The sequence below is a fragment of the Mus musculus genome, chromosome 7, assembly GCF_000001635.26.
Source record: "Mus musculus strain C57BL/6J chromosome 7, GRCm38.p6 C57BL/6J".
Lineage (NCBI taxonomy): Eukaryota > Metazoa > Chordata > Mammalia > Rodentia > Muridae > Mus > Mus musculus.
Genome location: NC_000073.6, coordinates 10468343 through 10472909, shown reverse-complemented (window position 1 = coordinate 10472909; position 4567 = coordinate 10468343). Strand labels below are relative to the sequence as shown.

At 48.1% G+C, this 4567-nt stretch overlaps 1 long non-coding RNA gene across 1 annotated transcript; it reads left to right on the top strand.

The window, feature by feature from the left end:
• Positions 1 to 1593: 1593 nt before the first annotated feature.
• Gm30645 lies at positions 1594 to 3523 on the top strand. Its single transcript, XR_003946721.1, has 2 exons — positions 1594 to 1737; positions 3216 to 3523. It is a non-coding gene; the product is annotated as a predicted gene, 30645 (long non-coding RNA).
• The last annotated feature ends 1044 nt before the right edge of the window (positions 3524 to 4567 follow it).

Sequence of the window (4567 nt, the reverse complement as noted above, 5' to 3'; positions counted from 1 at the left end):
TCCTGGATTGGGCGAAGTGGGCGTTCTGGGTTCTGATGATGGTGAGTGGTCCTGGCTTCTGTTAGTAGGATTCTTACGTTTACCTTTCGCCATCTGGCAATCTCTGGAGTTAGTTGTTATAGTTGTCTTTGTTAAAAGATTGTTCCTCTGTTGATTTTGTTACCCTCTATCAGCAGGCGTGGGAGACAAGCTCTCTTCTCTGAGTTTCAGTGGTCAGAGCAGTCTCTGTAGGCAAGCTCTCCTCTCTCAGGGAAGGTGTACAGTTATCTGGTGTTTGGACCTCCTCCTGGCTGAAGGTGAAGGCCCAAAACAGAATCTTTCCCAGAAGCTGTGTTGCTTTGGCCAGGAAGGTGGCCAGTTGTCTGGAGTCGAAGATGTCGCAGCCTCAGAAGCTCTGTGGCTCTTGCCGGGAAGGTGGCTGGTTGTCTGGAGCTGAGGATGGTGCCGCCCCAGAATCTCTGCGACTCTCTCGCCCGTCCCAGAAACGGCTGGCACTCTGTATTCCACACGGTCACCCGTGCAGCCTGCCCTCCGCGGAGTCCCGGAGCCAAGAAGGCTCCCGCCGGCGCCTGTGCCACAAACCTCTCAGGCCAGGCAGACCCCCGTGCTCTCACCAGGAAGGTGGCCGGCTGTCTGGAGCTGAAGATGGCGCCGCCCAGAAGCTCTGCGACTCTCTCGCCCGTCCCAGAAACAGCTGGCACTCTGTATTCCACACGGTCACCCGTGCAGCCTGCCCTCCGCGGAGTCCCGGAGCCAAGAAGGCTCCCGCCGGCGCCTGTGCCACAAACCTCTCAGGCCAGGCAGACCCCGTGCTCTCACCAGGAAGGTGGCCGGCTGTCTGGAGCTAAAGATGGCGCCGCCCAGAAGCTCTGCGACTCTCTCGCCCGTCCCAGAAACAGCTGGCACTCTGTATTCCACACGGTCACCCGTGCAGCCTGCCCTCTGCGGAGTCCCGGAGCCAAGAAGGCTCCCGCCGGCGCCTGTGCCACAAACCTCTCAGGCCAGGCAGACCCCCGTGCTCTCACCAGGAAGGTGGCCGGCTGTCTGGAGCTGAAGATGGCGCCGCCCAGAAGCTCTGCGACTCTCTCGCCCGTCCCAGAAACAGCTGGCACTCTGTATTCCACACGGTCACCCGTGCAGCCTGCCCTCCGCGGAGTCCCGGAGCCAAGAAGGCTCCCGCCGGCGCCTGTGCCACAAACCTCTCAGGCCAGGTAGACCCCCGTGCTCTCACCAGGAAGGTGGCCGGCTGTCTGGAGCTGAAGATGGCGCCGCCCAGAAGCTCTGCGACTCTCTCGCCCGTCCCAGAAACAGCTGGCACTCTGTATTCCACACGGTCACCCGTGCAGCCTGCCCTCCGCGGAGTCCCGGAGCCAAGAAGGCTCCCGCCGGCGCCTGTGCCACAAACCTCTCAGGCCAGGCAGACCCCGTGCTCTCACCAGGAAGGTGGCCGGCTGTCTGGAGCTAAAGATGGCGCCGCCCAGAAGCTCTGCGACTCTCTCGCCCGTCCCAGAAACAGCTGGCACTCTGTATTCCACACGGTCACCCGTGCAGCCTGCCCTCCGCGGAGTCCCGGAGCCAAGACACCTAGATTTTCCCTGGTGACTTCTGTCTTCCAGATCCTTTATGGGTCTTGAACTGTGGCAAGCAAGAGAGTCCTGGCACTTGACTGAGAGGGCATGACTCGAAGCATAGCCCAAAGGGCTTTGATCAACTCTGATAAGTGAGACCTGGAGGATGGTATGACTTCTAGATGTTTTTCAGATAGCATCAGAAAGCTGTCTTGTGTCTGCTACTGTAGGCAGTAATATAAGGATGATAGCCTTATCTGTTTCCTTTCTAGCTACCAAATATTTAACACAATGACTTGTTAGGTTTATTAGCAAGCTGCAAGCCTAGGGTAGACAGGTTCTGAGCTATTCTAACTTCTAAGGCTGCCTACTTTCTAGCCCCAGGGTCCTTTACATTCAATCTGAATCTTGGACTGGCTCATTCTGCTCGATGTGTGTCCTCATGGAGACCCCCTTGGTGACTCTTCCTGGTCTCTCCATTTCTTCCTCTCCTCATGGCGTATTCCTTCTCCACTCTGGTCTCTCTCTGTGACCCCCTAACTTAGATTGGAAGTCCCACTCAACTTTCTTCTGTCCAGATAATTGGCCAATTAACTCTCTTATTGAGCATTAGAGGTGATGGAAAACAATTTTTACATAAACTAAGAGACCAGAATATCTTCAGGAACACAACCAGCTCTCTGGGCATAGAATTTAGCATCTGAATACACAGTGCCCCAAACCACTCACTAACACACTATCATTCGTTGCCAAAGCAAGAGACCATACCTTCTTTCTACCTTTCTCTCTCAATCTGGATATGTTTGTTATTTCTGTTCAAATTTCTGATTCAGGGCTTTTCTACCTAACTCTAATACAACTGTCTTCTATTGCTTCCTCTGCAGTCCTTTCTAATATTGGAATGAACTATATTCAATGAACTGAACTAAGATCATCATATGTAGACGTAATCATTTAATAGTCCTTGAATATAAACCTCTAACTTTAAATCAAATATTCCTGGATATATACTTATGCATAACTCTGACCTGTTGTTAGCTGTCAGACAAAGCCTTTCTAAAAGTAATTTTTAAATAACTAATATGGAGGCTACTTTTTCTCCTCACTCTATGTCTTATCTCTCAGCCTTCCCTATTCTATGATTACTGGATTTCAGGATTATACAGAGTACTATAAAACTGATCCTACTTTTGTCCTCTTGAAAACCCTATGAACTTAATCTGTACATATGTCTAGATTTATGTCAACTTTATACAAGCTAGAGTCATCTGAAAGGAGGAAACCTCAATTGAGATAATGTTTCCATAAAGTTTAGCTGTGAGGCATTTTCTAAATTAGTGATCTTGGGGCCCAGCCATTGTGGGTGGTGCCATCTCCTGGAGGGGTTCTATAAGACAGCAGGCTGAGCAAGCTATAAGGAGCAAGCCAGTAAGCAGCACCATTTCATGGCCTCTTCATTAGTTCTTGCCTACAGGTTGCTGTCCTGTCTGAGTTCTTGTCCTAATTTCCTTTAGAGATGAACAGTGCCATGGAAGGGTCATCTAAACAAACCCTTTCCTGCCCAATTGTCTTTTAGTCATGGTATTACATCACAGTTATACTAAGATAACATATACTTCAAAGTGTTTTTTTTTTTTCTGCCTTCAGGTTGTTGGTGTACAGTAAAGTATGAAGAGGTACCTTCTCAACAGAGTAGGAGTGGCACATGTCAGTATGTCCAAGGCAGGCTCTTTCTTGACACAAATAATTCACCCTTGTAACATATGTGGCCTCATTTGGAATGACCTTTTGGACATGGAGGAACACCAAGGAACATACCTTGTACTTAGAACTTATTCATGCAGGGCATGTGAGAAACAAATCTGGTTTTGTGAAAACTTTGGACAGAACCTAAAGTATCATACTGTAGAGAATTCTTCACAAAAAGATGACAATAAATCCTTGTTAATTAAGAATTTCAAAGTTCATGTAGAGCCTTACTCATCAGAAAAGCCCTCTGCATGTGAGGTGGAGCAGAGGAACCTTCAGGAAAATGTGACTGGGCATCAATTAAAAGAGAGAGAGAGAGAGAGAGAGAGAGAGAGAGAGAGAGAGAGAGAGAGAGAATCCATAGCAAGAAGATGTCAGAGAGCACTGAGAGTGGGGAGGACTTTCATGTTGGGCAAATGCATTATAAGTGCAGTGAGTGTGGGGAAGGTTTTGGCCATAAAGCCATGCTCATCCAGCACCAGAGTATCCACACTGGCGAAAGGTCTTATGAATGTAGTGAATGCAGAAAAGCCTTTACTCAAAGAGACAATCTCACTCAGAATAAGGGAATCCACACTGGAAAAATGCCTTACAAGTGTCCTGAATGTGCCAAGTAAAGGTATTTTAAAGATCCATCACTCCAACCTCATAGTACACCAGCAAGTTCACAGTGCCTTATAAGAGCAACAACTGTGGGATAGCCTTCAGACGCAAATCTACACTTGTTCAGCATGTAAGTATTCACACTGGAGAACATCCTTTTGATTGCAGTGATTGTGGAAAATCCTTCACGCACAGATAAACCCCCTTTAAACATCAGAGAATTCACACAGACACAAAGCCCTTTGAGTGCACTGAGTGTGCACAGATGGTTGTAAGCCACTGTGTGGATGTGGTTGCTGGAAACTGAACTCATGACCTTTGGAAGAGCAATCAGTTCTCTCAACTGCTAAGCTATCACTCCATCCCCTGATCTGGGGTTTAAAATAAACTTTTTTATGGAGTATAATCAACACACTCTGTCTCTATTGTATATAGTCATGTAGTTCAATCTATGTGCTCATTGTACTGTAAAGCTACTTTAGCAGTGATGTTGAAACACTCCAGAGCTCTAAAGTTAACATGTGCTGCTGCTTCATGTTTCTTCTCAGGGCCCTTCTTCATGCTCTTCACTCAATTGCCTGGCAACCATGGACTTTGGTATTCATAAATTCCTTAAGAAGTTTCTGTAAATGAGACCAGCAAAATTT